Source organism: Saimiri boliviensis, chromosome 10 (genome assembly GCF_048565385.1).
Source record: "Saimiri boliviensis isolate mSaiBol1 chromosome 10, mSaiBol1.pri, whole genome shotgun sequence".
NCBI classification, from domain to species: Eukaryota; Metazoa; Chordata; class Mammalia; order Primates; family Cebidae; genus Saimiri; species Saimiri boliviensis.
Window position 1 is genome coordinate 21,273,038 of NC_133458.1, and position 19,148 is coordinate 21,292,185.

At 35.9% G+C, this 19,148-nt stretch overlaps 1 long non-coding RNA gene across 4 annotated transcripts in view; it reads right to left on the reverse strand.

Moving 5' to 3' along the window:
• Window positions 1-3,981: 3,981 nt before the first annotated feature.
• Window positions 3,982-19,148, reverse strand: part of LOC104652037 (uncharacterized) — a 221,403-nt gene continuing 206,236 nt past the window's right edge. For 3 of the 4 annotated variants that reach the window (XR_012512019.1, XR_012512020.1, XR_012512018.1), the window contains 3 exons: window positions 12,102-12,158; window positions 11,823-11,988; window positions 7,316-8,363 (listed from right to left, as the gene is read on the reverse strand). This is a non-coding gene — a long non-coding RNA (uncharacterized LOC104652037). Of the gene's footprint in view, window positions 6,723-7,315; window positions 8,364-11,822; window positions 11,989-12,101; window positions 12,159-19,148 lie in introns of those variants that run through there. The other variant, XR_012512021.1, reaches the window with a different exon arrangement.

A 19,148-nucleotide genomic window follows, 5' to 3' on the forward strand; every position in this document is an offset into this window, starting at 1 on the left:
CTAGATAAAAATAACTGTGGATCAAGGTAAGCTATTTTTATGTGTTTAGACAAAACGAAGGTATTTGTGAATAGGTAATGATCCAGAAAAAAAAAAATTTAAGAATGAAACTTGAATAAAAGAACTGGTAGCGAATGTAAGAACTTAGATATCAATTTTAATACTAGCACAACAATAGATGGAGTACTAAAATGGTTTTTAAAAGCAAAAATACGTAATTTAAAATAATGAGTAAAATCTACCTAAAATCTTATTTCAAAAAGGAATTAGACATAACCAGGAAAAAAGTAAGAGGAAGACGAATTCTTTAACTTATAAGTATAAAAAGTTCTTTCGCATTTAATAAAAAGAAACATTTGGGGGGGTTGCCAAAAGTAAAAGCATCCACTGGTAACATTTAAAGCAAGATACATAAGAAAGGACTTTTAATTTGGTATAAGTATAAAATAAGTTATGAAAATAAATGTAAATTATTTATATTAAGTTATTAGGATGCAAACTCTTCTTAATTGGGCTTAAAAATAAACTTCAACTTCAGAGCGCTTATAATAAACACATTAAAAATAAATTACACAGAATCAATAAATTTAAATGATTAGCAAAAGAAACTATATTCAAGCACAAATAAAACTAGGAATGGCAATACTAATATCAGTCAACACAGAATTATAGGTTAAAAGTTATATTACAGGCCTGGCAGAGAGTGGATCCAAGATGGCCAAATAGGAACAGCTCTGGAGTGCAGTTCCCAGCAAGAATAAGGATGAGTGAACTCAGCATTCCCAAATCAGTTATTACTGCCCACAGACGAGGAGATTCCCAGGATGAAAAGCGTCATGAGTTTCCGGCAAGGCTGTTTCAGCCGGCACAGAGGGTCTCCGCACAAAAACACACAAATCTGAGCATCTGTTTAAACTGGTGCATGGAACACCTTGGAGACAGACCCGCCCATTCAACCAAAAAACAGGGGGGCTGAAACAGGAAGCCAGGTGATCTGGCTCGGAGGGTCCCACCCTGACAAAGTCCAGCAATCTGAAATGCTCTGGGTTGAGAGTGTCACAGCAAGTGCAGCTGGAACCAAGACAATCCAGCTCTGCTGGGGGAAGGGTGTCCACCATTATTGAGGCAGTCCGCCATTACCAAGGCAGTTCTAACTATACCTCTATAAACAAAACTGCAAGTAAGTTAACACAGCAGCTGGGCAGAGCCCATGGCAGCTCAGCAACACCTCTGCTGGCAAACTGTGACTAGGCTACCTCCTTGCTGGGCAGGGAAGCTCTGAAAAAAGGCAGCAGCACATCAGGAACTTATAAATATAGCCCTACCTTCCCAGGACAGAGCACCTGGGAAAAAAGGCAGTTATGAGTTCTGCTGCAGCAGATGTAAACTTACCTGCCCAGTAGCTCTAAACAGAACAGTGGGGCTCACAGCTCAGCACTTGAGCTCCTATAAGGAACAGACTGTCTCCTAAAGCAGCTCCCTGACCACCAAATATCCAAAGAGTCACTTCATAAAGAGGTGAGGCTGACATCTGAGTCACCTCATAAAGAGAGCTCAGGCTGACATCTGGCAGGTATCTTTAACTCTCAATAAACTAGGTACTGACGGAACGTACCTCAAAATGATAAAAGCTATTTATGACAAACCCACAGCCAATATCATACTGAACGAGCAAAAACTGGAAGCATTCAATTTGAAATTTGGCACTAGACAAGGATGCCCTCTCTCACCACTCCTATTCAATATAGTATTGGAAGTTCTAGCCAGAGCAATTAGGCAACAAAAAGCAATAAAGGGTATTCAATTTGGAAAGGAGGAAGTCAAATTGTCTCTATTTGCAGACGACATGATTGTATATTTAGAAGACCCAATCATCTCAGCCCAAAATCTCCTTAAACTTATAAGCAACTTCAGCAAAGTCTCAGGGTACAAAATCAATGGGCAGAAATCACAAGCATTCACATATATCAATAACAGACCTAAAGACAGCCAAATTAAGAATGAACTGCCATTCACAATTGCTACAAAGAGAATAAAATACCTAGGAATACAACTAACAAGGGATGTAAAGGACCTCTTCAAGGAGAACAGCAAACCACTGATCAAGGAAATAAGAGAGGACACAAACAGATGGAAAAACATTCCATGCTCATGGTTAGGAAGAATCAGTATTGTGAAAATGGCCATACTGCCCAAAGTGATTTATAGATTCAATGCTATCCCCATCAAGCTACCTATGACCCTCTTCACAGAATTGGAAAAAAAAAAATGCCTTAACTTCATATGGAACAAAAAGAGAGCCTGCATAGCCAAGACAATTCTAAGCAAAAAGAACAAAGCTGGAGGCATCATGCTACCTGACTCCAAGCTATACTATAAGGCTACAGTAATCAAAACAGCATGGTACTAGTACCAAAACAGAGATATAGACCAATGGAACAGAAGAGAGGCCTTGGAGGCAATGCCACACATCTACAACCATCTGATCTTTGACAAACCTGACAAAAACAAGCAATGGGGAAAGGATTCCCTGTTTAATAAATGGTGTTGGGAAAACTGGCTAGCCATGTGCAGAAAGCAGACACTGGACCCCTTCCTGACATATTATACTAAAATTAACTCCAGATGGATTAAAGACTTAAACATAAGGCCTAACACCATAAAAACTCTGGAAGAAAACCTAGGCAAAACCATTCAGAATATAGATATAGGCAAGGACTTCATAACTAAAACACCAAAAGCACTGGCATCAAAAGCCAAAATATACAAATGGGACCTAATTAAACTCCAGAGCTTCTGCATAGCAAAAGAAACAATCATTAGAGTGAATCGGCAACCAAGAAAATGGGAAAAAATTTTTGCAATCTACCCATCTAACAAAGGGCTAATATCCAGAATCTACAAAGAACTAAGACAGATTTACAAGGAAAAAAACAACCCATTCAAAAGTGGGAAAAGGACAGGAACAGACACTTCTCAAAAGAAGATATTTATGAGGCCAAAAAACACATTAAAAAAATGCTCATCATCACTGGTCATTAGAGAAATGCAAATCAAAACCACATTGAGATACCATCTCACACCAATTAGAATGCGATCATTAAAAAATCTGGAGACAACAGATACTGGAGAGGATGTGGAGAAATAGGAACACTTTTACACTGTTGGTAGGAGTGTAAATTGGTTCAACCATTGTGGAAGACAGTGTGGTGATTCCTCAAGGACCTAGAAATAGAAATTCCATTTGACCCAGCAATCCCACTACTGGGTATAAATCCAAAGGATTAGAAATCATTCTATTATAAAGACATGCACATGTATGTTCATTGTGACACAGTTTATAATAACAAAGACCTGGAACCAACCAAATGCACATGGATGATAGACTGGACAAGGAAAATGTGGTCCATATACACCATGGAGTACTATGTAGCCATAAAAAATGATGAGTTCGTGTCCTTTGTAGGGGCATGAATCAATCTGGAAACCATCATCCTCAGCAAACTGACACAAGAACAGAAAATCAAACACCGCATGTTCTCACTCATAGGCAGGTGTTGAACAATGAGAACACATGGACACAGGGAGGGGAGCATAAAACACTGGGGTCTAATGGGGGGTGCTAGGAGAGGGACAGCAATGGGTGGGAAGTTGGGGAGGAATAACATGGGGAGAAATGCCAGATATAGGTGACAGCGGGATGGAGGCAACAAACCACATTGCCATGTATGTACCTATGCAACAATCCTGCATGTTTTGCACATGTACCCCAGAACCTAAAGTGCAATAAAATATATATTTTTTAAAAAGTTATATTACAAAGACATTCACTGTTTGATTGAAAGATAAATATTAAGACCTGACATTTATTGACTTTAAGACCTTATAACAAAGCATTAAAATATTCGAAATTAATATAAGAATGCACAAAGTATTAAAAATATAATTTGCATTGTAGGCTACATAATTTTCAGTCTAAGACTTATGGAGTAGGTTAAAAAAAGATGAAAACAGAACAAAACTGAATTATCACATTAGAACGTCATTTGTTAGAAAACCTAAGTAGTGAATGCACCCAAACAATTTAATTGTTCTAACACTTTTTAAACTCTTTGGGACACCTGATGGCATGTGGTGATCTGGGAAGAGAGTAACCCCTGGCTGATTCCTCTGGAGCTCAGTTCACACAAACCAAATGCCAGGGATATGGATCCAAAATGGTTATCACAGCAAGGTAGCCAGCTACAAACATGCGGTGATGTTCTTCATTTACATATTTTTCAGAATTATGAATATTGTAAAGTGACCACTGAATTAGCTTCAGCATACTACATACATCAGCATACATTATCTTACCATTCCTTCACTTCCTCTATATAAAACCGAGTGAGTGCATTTCCTCATTCAGAAGTTGTAACTAAAATGTCCTATTGGGCAAACAAAAAAGGAAATTTGGAAAACAGATGTGTTGTCTCTGACAGTGCAGGTCTGATTCTTACCAAGCATTCTTCTTTCTATAGTATATCACATAAGACATCAGAGCAACAAGAACAACAAAATGTTACCCCTGGCTGTTAGGTACTTGGATTTGAAAAATGGAGCTTCATATCTTGATTTCTTTTTTTTTTTCTTTTCTTTTTCATTCTTTTATTTTTTCTTTTGAGATGAAGTCTTGCTCTGTCACCCAGGCTGGAATTCAGTGGTGACATCTTGGCTCAGGGCTACCTCCACCTATCAGGTTAAAGTGATTCTCTTTCCTTAGCCTCCCAAGTAGCTGGGATTACAGATGTGTACCATCACATCCAACTAATTTTTGTATTTTTAGTAGAGGCAGGGTTTCACCATGTTGACCAAGATGGTCTCAAACTCCTGACCTCAAGTGATCCACCTGCCTTGGCCTCCCAAAGTGCTGGGATTAAAGGTGTGAACCACTGTGCCTGGCCCATCTTGATTTCTATAAAGATTTTAATGAAACTACAAAATATACTAAATAAAACATTGTTGAATCCTGTCTAAATACAAAGTAAACTTTGCTCATTCATATGGTTTGAATATTTGTCCCCACATTGAAATTTACTCATATGACAGTATTAACAAGTGGGGACTTCAAGCAGTGATTGGATCATAAGAACTTTACCCACATGAATGGACTAATGGATGAATGAGTTAATGGACTGATGGGTTATCAAGGAAGGAGAACTCATGGCTTTTTAAGAAGAGGAAGAGGGACTTAAACTAGCATGTTAGCCCACTCAGCCCCCTCATTATGTGATGGCTTGCGCCACCTCAGGACTCTACAGAGTCCCCACCAGGAAGAATGTCTTCACCAGATACACCCCACTGACCTTGGACTTCACAGCCTCCAAAACCATAAGAAATAAAATTTATTTTTGATCCGTTTTCTGTTGCATATAACAGAATACATACAAGTCGGTAATAAATTACCACCACTTGTATGTATTCTGTTATATACAACAGAAAACGGATCAAGATACTCATCTTGTATATTCAGCAGACAGTATATATATATTTGCATACATATATATATGCAAATTCCATTCAACTTATAAACTTCCTACCAAAGAAAATTAAAGATCTTGCTGAAGGTTCGGCATACCTTGTAAACAACACTGCTTCAGAGGATTGAGATTTGCTTCCTTTTCATAATGAAAGTTGTTGATCACTTTTCAATTTCCTCAAAATGCGCAGAAACACTTAATAAGATTTTTTTTTTACTTTAGAGAAATGGAAGGAGATAGTCTCCCTAGAGATGTGCCTACAAAATGACTATAATTTTTGCCTGCCATAGATGTGAAAATGTTGTCATGCCCTAAAATCATATTTGTAAAGTACAGGACAAAAAGAGTGTCCTTCTCTAATTTGTGAATGCATTGAGGATGAGAATGGATAAAAGCATGAAAACAGAAATGTATAAACTGTTTCTCCAAAACTGTTTGGTGGTCTTTGAAGAGACCATAAGGAACCTAAGAAAGCATGTACTGACTGCATTTGAGATGTTGAATGTTATGTGGAGGTTGCAACAAAAACACATACAATGAAAAAAAAAAAAAGGTCATTTTTTAAAAATAAGACTTTCAGAAATAAAAAAACAAAGTCACTAGAAAAGGGAAACCACGTTAAACAGGGCTTTCTTATTTCTTTACTAAAATGGTAACTTACAGGAAGTCCAACTTCAATTTCACAAGTTCAAATTATCTCTATGCTTCATAGCTATTTCCCCCAACAAAAAGAGGCTTAACTTACGATAATAATATCCAATGTGTTTTGGAGTATCTAAACATGATGGAAATTTTAGACATGATGAGCCTACCTGATGGATTTACAGATGAAAGGAACTTGATTAACAAACAGCTACCAAAATACACCTGAAGATACAAAATGGATGTTTTTAGAGAAGTGGAAACTAACTTCTACAAATCTAAACACTTGCTGTTACTACAGACTAAAATTCTAAGAATTCCATGCTAAAACACTTTTATTGAGAGAATATTTAGCGTGATGTCATTTCATTTAACTGCCACTAGTAAACAGCATAATGTGGGCTTAAAGGAGCAGAGACACAAGTCAAAATGAATTTTATATTTCGGTTTATTGAGTTCTACCACTACATAAAAGAGAGAAGAGTATCTGGAAAGCAGCTGGTATTTCAGAGAAATATTGAAAAGACAATAGAAATATCAAAAACATCTTACTGGTATATCCTGGAACAGAAAGAAACATGTCATTGTTAATCTAATTAAATTTTACATGTTTGGTTAGCTAATCCCATTTTATTTACATTCAGTTTTTAAAGGTATTTTATTTACTTAGTTTAAGAATATACAATAACGGCCGGGTGCAGTGGCTCAAGCCTGTAATCCCAGCAGTTTGGGAGGCCGAGGCGGGTGGATCACGAGGTCGAGAAATCAGACCATCCTGGTCAACATGGTGAAACCCCATCTCTACTAAAAATACAAAAAATTAGCTGGGTGTGGGGGCGCGTGCCTGTAATCCCAGCTACTCAGGAGGCTGAGGCAGGAGAATTGCCTGAACCCAGGAGGTGGAGGTTGCAGTGAGCCGAGATCGCGCCATTGCACTCCAGCCTGGGTAACAAGAGCGAAACTCCGTCTCGAAAGAAAAAAAAAAAAAAAGAACAGAACAATATGCAATAACACAACTTACAAAAGTAGAATATCCAATAAGTTAAAATCTCCAACAGAAACATTACAAAAATATTACCTTTTTGTTGTATATATCATTTGTTTAATTAGTCCTATTATTAATTACTAATTTCAACCATTAACTAGTCCTATTATTGTTTTTTAAATATATGCATGTATTTATATTTACATGCCTTGCAGGTATATAACAGAAAAGTAAATAATACAGAGTAATACATAATTTTAAATCAATACCTATATTTTATATGGTTGTTATGATATATGTGTATAATTATTCTATATTGTATACCTTTTGGTATGAATGGAATGTTTGTGATGAATTTATTGTGACCAACTTCTGAGAGTATCTGGGGTGACACTCTCAGAAGTTGGTCATATTAAATTCATCACAACCAAGGAGAGCATATCCTAAGAATGTCAAGATGGTTTGTTAAATCTGTTAGTGTCCACATGAAAAGATGCTCAAAGTCATTCATCAGGGAAATGTAAATTAAAACTATAATGACACCACAATACTTTCAATTATAATGGCTAAAATTTTAAATGTTATCAATATGAATTGTTGGAGAGGAAGTAGAGTAACTAGAATTTTCATATATTGTTGATGGGAATGTAAAATAGTAAAACTAAACAGAAAAAAATGTGTGGCTTTATTTGAGTGTTAAACATACACTTATGAATATTCATAGGTTTTTACCAAAAGGAAATAGTGTACCAACAAGAAGACATGCATATGAATGCTTACAGCAATTTTATTCATAATAGATACAAACTTGAAAAAAATCTACATATCCATCAACAAATGAGTAAAGAAACAAAATATGTGCCATATCTCCACTGTGAAATACTACTCAGCAAGGAAATGGAATAGGATACTGATAGATGAAACAACACAAATCAATCTTGCTATGATCCGAATGTCTGTGACCCTTTAAAATTCATATTAAACGTCATCCCCACTGTGAGGAGCTAAGAGGAGGGCCCTTTAGGAGGTGACTAGGTCATGAGGGCTCTTCCTTCATGAATGAAATTAGTGCTGTTAGCAAAGAACCTTAAGAAAGCTTTCACCCCTTCCACCATGTGAAGATGCAGCAACAAGGTGCCATCTTTGAAGAAGAAAACCAGTCCTTACCAGACATCAGATCTGCTGAGGCCTTGATCTTGGACTTCCCGTCTCCAGAACTGTAAGAAATAAATTTCTGTTGTTTATAAATTACCCAATATAAGTTATTTTGTTATAGCAGCATGAGTGAACTAAGACAAATCTCAAGCTCATTCTGCTAAGAAACTAGAGACAACAGTTGCTTTGATTCCATGTATATAAAATTCTAGAAAAGGTAAATTAATCTATGCTGATAAAAGCAAAACAGTGACTGACTGGAGCCTGGAGCAGAGGGAGAGATTTTCTGCCGGAGGGCATAAAGAATCTATTAGGGATGATGGAAATATATTGCAGCTGTGTTTTTCAGAGACATACATCTGTTAAAATGTATCAATGATGTTTTTATTTAAATGACTCATTTTATTATACATAAATTATAACTCAAAGCTTACTTAAAAGTAAAATTTAAAAAAAGACAAAATAAGTAACTCTGTCAACATAGGTTGATAGAAAGAAATGGCAGGCTCATGTTAATTGGCCCTGAGGGCATTTGGAAAAACTCAGTAGCAATTCTTAATTTTTTTAAAGAAAAAAGGGAAGTATAGCAACTACCTGATAAGAAACATCTAAAGTCAACATTCAGCAATAATCTCAACTGTGGACACTATACACATTCTCTCTGAAATCAGTGACAAGAGTGGCCATCATTGCCTACATTAAAAATCATTGTATATCTACTGAAAACAGAGAATTAAAACAAAACAAAGCAATGAACATGAATCCAACAAATTACCCAGCTTTCAAAATAACTGGAAGAAAAATATGACCATAAGAATAAAGTTTTACGTGTTAGCAATAGCCAGCTTAGAAAAAGAAAATAGAAAATAAATCCTGATCATCATTGATAATTATAGCCCAAAACATAAAATACTAAGGAGCAACCTTACAATTTAAAGTATAATATAAAGAAAAGTGAAACATAACTTAAAGACACAAAAGTAGTGTTAAAAAACTGTATAGATATTCCAAGTTCCTAAGTAAGACAGAAGTAAATTCACCACAAATTATCATTTTAATTTAATCCACTATAGTAAAATAAAAAAGAGATCCTAACTTAATCTGGAAGATAAATGGATTATAGCACCCAAGAAGAAGATTCTAAAAATAATGTATAACAAAGAATTTTCCATAACACAGGAAAATCATACATCTACAGTAATCAAAACCATGTAAACAGAAACAGAACAGTTTAGCCAAAAACAAACTCTAGTATGTATCAGAACCTAATATACAATAAATGCACCATCAAAATAAATGTGAAGACCAAACGATACCAAAGCATCGGTTAACTATTTTTAAATGATTTTAAATTTGGTAAAATCCTCATGTCATACAATGAAAAAAAATACAATGAATTAACTAGTTAAAGGATTAAAAAAAAAAAAACCTAAAGCTTAAACAACTATTTAAAAATATAGATGAATACAGAAAGCTTCTAACAAAAGAGTACTAATTATTAAAACAATGGGGAAGTTGACTAGGAAATAATTATAGGTTTAAATACATATTTTAAATTACCCTTTAATTTTGAAATTGCAAAAGTGACATATATTGTGAGTACAATTTTATAAAGTAAAAAGCATTCATTTTTCTCTCACCCATGCCAATCTATCACACCTCTCAGAACTAAAATCTATTATTAGGTGTGTATCTTCCTAAGTTTTTTTCCTAAATTACACGACGATTTTAATGTGAATAAATGGTAATTTTAAAAAATATTTTATTCTGAAATAATTACAGATTCACAGAAAACTATGAAGAAATGTACAGGGAGGTCCTGTGTGCACTCAACACAGCCTCCCCTACATAGGTAACACCTTGCATCAACATAGTATAACTATCAAAACCAGGAAACTGACATTGGAACCTGCATGGTTCTATCTGGATGATTTATTTTTCAAAGGCCTTCTCAATGCTAATAATCTTCACTAGACTTTCCCTCCAATATTCAATTCTATGGCCGGACTTTGAAATCACTCTAATGCCAACGTGTGGCATTTCAATATACTGCTGTCTGACATTAAACACCTATTCTCCAGGCCTCCTATTCCCTCAAAGCCTATTCTTCTTCCTCATTGAAACCTCACATGCCTAGAGCTTATTCTTTCCTCTCAATTATGAGTCCCTTCTTGATTTCACATTCATCCTTTGATCCCTGTGATATATATGCTAGCTACTATATTAGACAATTCCAATATCTTGGTGGCTTCATACAATAAAAGGCTTTTTCTTCCCCACTCAAAGTCAAATGTAGGTTGATCACCTCTCTTTGGCAGTAATTCTAGAATGCAGAAGACTCCCATTCTAAATAAACAACCTCTGGTACTTTGCAGAAAAGAAAATGGAAAGTCAAAGTTTTGCTGAAGACATTTTTTTTTGAGAAGGAGTTTTATCTTCATTGCCCAGGCTGGAGTGCAATGGCGCAATCTCAGCTCACTGCAACCTCTGCCTCCCAGGTTTAAGCGATTCTCCCACCTGAGCCTCCCAAGTAGCTGAGATTACAGGCACCCACCACCATGCCCAGCTAATTTTTATATTTTCAGTAAAGATGGAGTTTCACCATGTTTGCCAGGCTGGTCTGGAACTCCTGATCTCAGGTGATCTGCCCTCCTCAGCCTCCCAAAGTGCTGGGGTTACAGGCATGAGCCATAGTGCCTGGCCTGCTAAAGACATTTTTAAGAGCCATGCCAAAACTGGATTATGTTACTTGCATCTGTTTTATTGGCTAGAACCCAGCTATATGACCATTAGCTAATTCCATGAATGGCTGAGAATTGTAGACTTCCTTTGTGTCTAAGAAGAGAAAATGAAATTGGTGAGCATCTACCCAAGTCTTTGTCTTAATATAACTAACTTCTAACACACCTAACTCTGTCACTATTTGTCTTTCTCCCACAGCTATTCATAATTTCCCCAGACCCACAGCTTTTTAATCATTGGTATTTGCTACTCTATATTTCTTGGTATTCCTGAAAATACAGTTATAAACTCTGTATTACTATAATTTAGGAAAAACCTTCAACCTTAGTTGGGACCTCAGCATAGGTCAGAAATCTTTTTCTCTACCACTTTTAAACATTCCCTTATGGTTTCGATAACAAATACTCGACCCTACTTCCTACCTCTTTCTCAGAAAATGTTTACAAAGAAAAAAGTTAAGATTATTGTGATGATTAATTTTATGTGTCAACTTAGATAGGTCATCGTACCCAGATATTTGGTCCAACACATCTGGATGCTGCCATGAAGATATTTTTTCAGATGAGATTACTATTTAAATCAGTAGACTTTGAGTAAAGCAGATTACCCTCCAGAATATAGGTGAGACTTACCCACTCAGCCAAAGGCCTCAAGAGAAAGAACGACCTCCTTTGAAGAAGAGAAGTTCTGCCAGCAGACTGCATCCAGATTCTGGTTGCAACACCAGCTTTTCCCTAGGTCTCCAGCCTGCCAATCTGCCCTATAAATTCTCAACTTACCAGCCTCTGCAATCACAGGAGCCAATTCTCAAACTCTCTCTGGAGAGAAGACAGAGAAACACTTGGCTCTTGTGCTCTAGATACATTCCATTCCAACTTCTGGCAGGCTTTGAGCCATTCATTGTCCCATCATAGTTTCTGAGTTTACTTCTCAACTGATATCTTCCTGTAGGCATAAAAATAGAGTCAAATCTTTATATCTCCTTGTATGAGTATATGCATATATACATATTTGTTAGCATGTTTACTTAATGTATATGAAGAAAACGGCATGTATACCTGGATTAAAATGTCAATTCAAGAGCATTTCCCATAACGTGATCTCCCAATTTACCACTAAGGAGAAAAATGAGAAAACATAAGAAGAAAACTAATAAACCATTAAATTAGAATATGTAAAACAGAAGAGTTAACCAAATATAAGTGAAGAGTCTAGATCTGAGTGGCAAATACAGAAAAACAGAACTGAAAACAAATTTCGAAGAGACCACAAATATCCAGTTTGTTACAAGTGAGTTAAAAGACTTTTCAGTAAATAATGGGAATGAATAAATCTATAACATAAATCAAATCACCATGGATATTAGTTATTATAAAATTAATCACCACAGACTAAATTTATGAGAGTTTTCAATCAACTATAAGTAAGTATACCAATCTTAATCTGGATTGTTACATACAATTATTATAGTATATTGATCATTTTTATTCTGTTCGAAACATTTTTTTTTTCCAAGCACAGTACTCAGCCGATCCTTGAAGCTAATTCCTCCATACAGTAAAAGTTACTTATAATAGGTGGACTTATATTTTAAAAGAATGTAAAGATATTATATATAAAATACGGATTTACTAAGATGGCAATGAAATCAAAGATAAAAATTAATGCAAAATATACACAGGACTATCTAAATTCTCTAATAATACAAAGATAAATTCCATATTTCCATATGAAATAAGGAAATTTATTTTTAAGTGATAATATCCAGTTTGAAAATTATTCAGGAAATTGTGTATTTCTACACATTGTTATTAAGAGTACAAATCACTGAAAACTTTATGGAGGACAATTTGAAGAAAAAATTACACATGTATATATTTGCTATACATCTGTATGTATAACAAAATGTATGTGTATATATATGTATGTGTATATATACATGTATAATTGTATATATATATGTATCTATGTATGTTTATGTGTATATGTGTATACAGTCATGCACTGCAAAACGGTGTTTTAGTCAATGAGGGACTGTATACAGTGGTAACTCCATAAGATTATTATGGATCTGAAAAATTTCTATCACCTATCGATGTCATAGCACCATACAATTCTCATGTGATTGAAATGACATTGGTGCAAACAAAACAACTTCACTGCTAGTCATATAAAAGTATCACATACACAATTGTGTACAGTACACAATATTTGATAATAATAAAAGACTGTTAGTGGTTTATGTGTTTACTTTACTTTTATCATTGTTTTATCAGTATTCCTTCTACTTATAAAAATAGTTAACTGTAAAACAGCCTCAGGCAGATTCTTTAGGAGGTATTCCTGAAGTAGGAATTGTTAACATAAGGGATGACACCTCCATGCATGTAATTGCGTGGTCTTCTAGCAGGGCAAGACGTGGAGGTGGAAGATGAGGATACTGATGATCCTGACCCCCTGTAGGCCTAGGCTAATGTGTATGTTTGCATCTTAGTTTTTAAGAAAAAAGTTTATAAAGTTAAAAAAATAAGAAATTGTAAAATACAACAAAGCTTATAGAATAGGACATATAGAAAGAAAATATTTAGTACAGTTGTACAATGTGTTTGTGTTTTAAGCTAAGTGTTATTTACCAACAGTCAAAAGTGTAAAACATTTAAATGTTTGTAACATAAAGTTACAGTAAGCTAACACTAATTCATTATTAGAGAAAGAAAAATATTTTTTATAAGTTTAATGTTGCCTAAGTATACTTTACAGTATTTATAAAGTCTTCAGTAGTGTATAGTACTGTCCTAGGCCTTCACATTCACTCACATTGACTTACCCAGAGTAACTTTCAGGTTCTGCAAGTTCTGTTCATAGTAAGTGCCCTTCACAAGTTTACCGTTTTTTATCTTTTATGTCATATTTTTACTATACCTTTTCTATCTCTACATGTTAAAGCATGTTAACCATCATGCTAACAGCTGCCAACAGTATTCAGTACAGTAATATGCTATAAAAATTTGTAGCTAGGAACAAGGGGTGAAACCATACAGCCTAGGTAGTAGGCTATATCACCTAAGTTTGTGCATCTAAATTCTATAATACTCACACAATGACAAAATGGCCTAATAACGTATTTCACAGAATATATTTTCATCATTAAATGATACATGATTATATCAAGTATATATTTATTTATATTTATTTGATACACAAACACATATATAGTTTGTTAAAGCTTCATAGCCTCTGACCCAACGACCCTACTAATAGGAATTTTTCTCAAGAAAATGATTAAGAATTTCATTACAAGTATGTTTTTTGCAGTATGGTTATGATAGTAGAGTTTAAAAACAAAGTAAATATTCAACAATAAGAAATCTTTAAAGCAATTAAGATATTTTTGCTAATTCAGAGTTTAAAATTTACTTAGAATATTTAACTCTGAGTTCAAAATATTTATTTTATACACAAAAGACAAATTACAAAAATCATCAAATCTGTCCCCTTTTGCCAATGATGTATTTTATCTTGACAGCTATGTGTATGTATAGATATAAATACTAAAGATCACTTATAAAATGTACCTTTTTAGAACAATCAATGAAATGTGGTATATCACATTTTCTAGAAAGGGTATACATTACTTCAAATGAGAACAAATAGGAAGTAACTGTTTAATGAATATTTATCAGGAACACTGCAGAAAATAAGCAAGGCATAATAAAGAGAGCAATAAAATAAAAAATGAAAAGTGGCTACAAGAAAATATCATAGGTGTCAGAATATTAAAAAGATAATATTCTGAGCAATTTTATGATGCCAAATTTGAAAATATTTAAATTAACAAAATGTACTAAAACATCTACCACAGGAAATCAACTCAGAATTCTACGATTGTGCAATAATACTAAAATAAACTGGACCAGGGAAAAATTATCAGAAAACTATCTTCCTTAAGGGTCAAATGATTTTAGGGCAATACTCTTGAAATTTTTAAAGCCTAGATAATCCACTTACTATGTGAACTGTTCCAGAGCAAAAGTATTAAAAGTCACTTAATAATTTTGTTACATATTAAACCTGAATATGGTATACAAAAAGCATATGCTTTTCTCACAAAATATAAATCCTGTTAATATTAACTCATGACTTAAATCCTAAGCCAACATGAATCAAAAATAATTCAGCAATATTAAAAGAATTATATGCCATAATTAAAAAGGGCTCACCCACATGTATAAAGATTTGATATTAAATATTAAGAAACCTATTAAGATTATGCATTACAAAATAAAGTTCAAAGAAAATTACTCTCTCAAAAACTTTATTAAATTCTATACTAATTCTTATTATTAAAAGCTTTTAGAAAATAACACAAAAAGTAGAATATTTTAATAAATAAAAGTTTAAAAATTTAACTAAGCTATTGAAACAAATGAAGATGTAACATCTCTGAATTGATAAGACTGAATATTGAAACATTTTAGCTATCTGAATTGATAGGCCTATCACTGAACTTAAAATGCCAGATAACTTCCTGGAACTTGATAAAATTATTCTAAAGTTCATTAGACGCAATGTTTTAATTATTAACTTTTAGTGAGTATTGTAACAAGAAATTAGAAGCAAGATAAATGGCACAGAAGAGAATACCCTAAAGCCATATGGATTTATTATTTAATAAAAGTAATATTATAGCTTAACAGGGAAGAATTATTCTTTAAAATGAGTTAGAACTTTAAGGGTTAATAATAATAGCTCTCTCATCTCCATCTGAATAGCAAACCAGATGAGAATACCCAAGAAGCTGAGAGATGACAATCAAAATATCTTTTGAGTACTTTTGTTACTGATAAAAGATGAATTCAAGAATGTGGCTTTGATGTGTGGTCCAAATGAGTATCCCAAAAATTCTCCCCAGAATTAAACTTTCTTACTCATATACAAACCTGAAAAAATACAGAGAACTCCTGCATGACCATCTTCCTTGTGGCATTTGCAGAGAATACATCAGAATGCAGATCTGCAGTAAATAGGAACTGAGTGAGAAGATAAAGCCAGTATGTTCCGCTTCTCTCCTAACTACCTTTCAGATACGTACCCCCTGGAGAAGTGAGTAAGGTTGAGGGGCAGGCAGAATCACTCTAATGCAATGCCCTCAAACGAAAAAATGAGGGGGCTGGGCACAGTGGCTTACGCCTGTAATCCCAGCACTTTGGAAGGCCGAGGTGGGCAGATCACTTGAGGTCAAGAGTTCAAGACCAGCCTGACCAATGTGGTGAAACCCCATCTCTACTGAAAATACAAAAATTAGCCAGGCATGGTGGCGTGCACCTGTAATTCCAACTACTTGGGAGGTGAGACAGGAGAATCGCTTGAACCCAGGAGGCAGGGGCTGCAATGAGCTGAGATGACACCCATTGCACTGCAGCCTAAGCAACAGAGAAATAATCCATGAAAGAAATAAAGAAAAGAAAAGAAAGAGAAAGAGAGAAAGAGAGAGAGAGAGGGAGAGATGGAGGGATGGAAGGAAGGAAGGAAGGAAGGAAGGAAGGAAGGAAGAAGGGAGGGAGGGAAAGTAGAAAGAAAGAAAGAAAGAAAGAAAGAAAGAAAGAAAGAAAGAGAAAGAAAGAAAGAAAGAAAGAAAGAAAGAAAGAAAGAAAGAAAGAAAGAAAGAAAGAAAGAAATGAAGGAAGGAAGGAAGACAGAAAGAAATGAGGGAACACATAAAGGAAGTAAACTGTATTAGCTGAACGTTCAAGGAGTGAAAAGACAAAGTAAATCCTGATTTCACGTCATATATTCTATCTGTAAGTATTAATTAGATTAGAACTGTGTGTGTAGTTTTGTTGTTTTTTTTTTCATTTTTTTTTTAAATGTTAGGCAATGGTTTCCTACCATACAGTCAAGTTCTATTTTTTCCTTAGCATTACCTTGGAGCCACTGCAGGAGAAATACCGGGTTCTAGGTATTTACTCTTTCATAAGTAACTATGCTTGTATTGCTTCTTTCCAAGCAAAGTTTTGTTTGAAGGAATGGCTCAGCTAAAAAAAAAAAAGTTTAAAACACGACCAGACTCAATACATGTAGGAAATAAAATGTTTGAAACATGTTTTAAACTATAAGAAAATATACATAGAAGAGGATTAGCTTCAAGATGGCTGACTAGAGGCATCCGGCACTCACCTCCTCCACAAAATAGAACCAAAATAGTGAGTAGATAATCACACTTCAAATAGAAAGTCTGAGAGAGAACACCGGAATTCAGCAGAAAACTGACAGAAAATACCTGAGGCACGGAAGGAGAGAAAAGCAAGGCAGCCGGCTCAGGATTAGCTGGAAGCTCTGAGAGGCTTTCTAGTGTGGGGAAAAGTTAAGTGAAATATCCCTAGTAGTCCACATTCTCTCTGTGGACTCCTGAAATCCTAGCCACGGGAGAGCCACTTGACCCCTGCAAGCCCTGAGACTGGAAGAGTGAACAGCCCAGAGTCCAAATGATGCATTACTCCAGAGAGGGAGCTTACTCTGGGTCCTATACATCCCCCAAGAGGCAAACAAGTACAGCATAGCACCGTTATGAGAGCTCAGACCCCACCAGACTGCCTCCTGATGGCCCCCTGCACCTCTATATCCCTGGAGCCCTGTGACATCCTCTTGCATATACCCAGAGGGCTTCATTGGTGCAACACCAGTGGATCCAGCAGTTAGGCAAGGTCCCCAGCACTCTAGCTCATACAGTGTCCTACAGTCCAGGGAATAGGTGGTCAGCACACCTGGAAGGCTTCCCCCAGGACAAAAGAAGCAAAAGTGTGCACTCCCCAGAGCCTGAGAACTACTTGCCACTGATAGCAATGCTACCCGTACCAGCCGGAAGACCATAGTGCACTTGCATACACCCTAAGGACAAGTTATCCCTTCTCGTTGCCACCACTGCCATCATCTCCCAAGCATGCCTCCTGGTGACCTGGGGATCACCCAAGCCAGCCCCCCACAGCCTCCACCCATGCACATCACTACCCAGTCTGGCATTGTCATCCACACTAGCCAAGCACACTGGCCAGAGGTCTGGGGACTGCCCAACCCCACACCACCAATCAGCATGGGCATACCACCAGCAGACTTAACAACTGACACTGAACACCTGCCACTGGTGCCAAAGCATGTCATCTGGCATCCTGGGGATCACTCTGCTGGTTCACCACCACTGGCATCTGTACTCTTCCCCAGGGCCTGAGGACAGGCCCACCCAGCCTACTGCCTTACCACTATCAGCACCCACCCACATCCAACACCTGAAGGCTTGGAGGCTGGCCCATCCAGTCCACTAAACTGCCACTAACACCAGTATGTGCTGCCCAGGGAGGCCAAGTGTTGTCTTGCCATTGCTACTGTCATCGCCTATACATACTGCCCAGGAGTCCAAGCACTCTCACTCACCCAGCCAACCATTGACACTACTATACCCAAGCAAGCTCCCTGGAGGCCCAAGAATTAGCCTATCACATGCCTACATTTATTGACCAGAAGAGCAAAGAAAGGCATGCTCCACCCACTGCTGCCACCACTGGGACCCAAGGACTGGCTCATTTATCATTCATGACCCAGCAAAGCTTCATCACAGCCTCCACTAATAATCACAGCCTAAGCCACTGAGGTTATGACAGACACCACTGATGCTATTCATAGCCAAATAAAACATTTAAATACTATACTACTGCATACATCCAGAATTACAGCTAATGTGCCCTGCCCCATAGATACAGCTTTAAGTAGAATCTTCCCCTACACAAGCCAATTCAAAAAATTGGAAGACATGTTTGTTACACTAGATGTGCACATATTAAAGTAAGGATAGAAGAAACATTAAAAACCTAGAAAATATGACACCTCCAAAGGCATACAATAATTTTCTAGCAGAAAATTCAGATTTCAATGAGAAAAAATTATGAAATGCTTGGAAAAGAATTCAAAATAATGATATTAAAGAAGCTCAGCGAGATATTAAAAATACAGATAAAAAATAAAAAGGCATTAGAAAAATAATTCAGGATATGAATGAGAAATTCATCAGAGATAGATACCATAAAAAAAGAACCTAAAAGAAATCCTGGAAC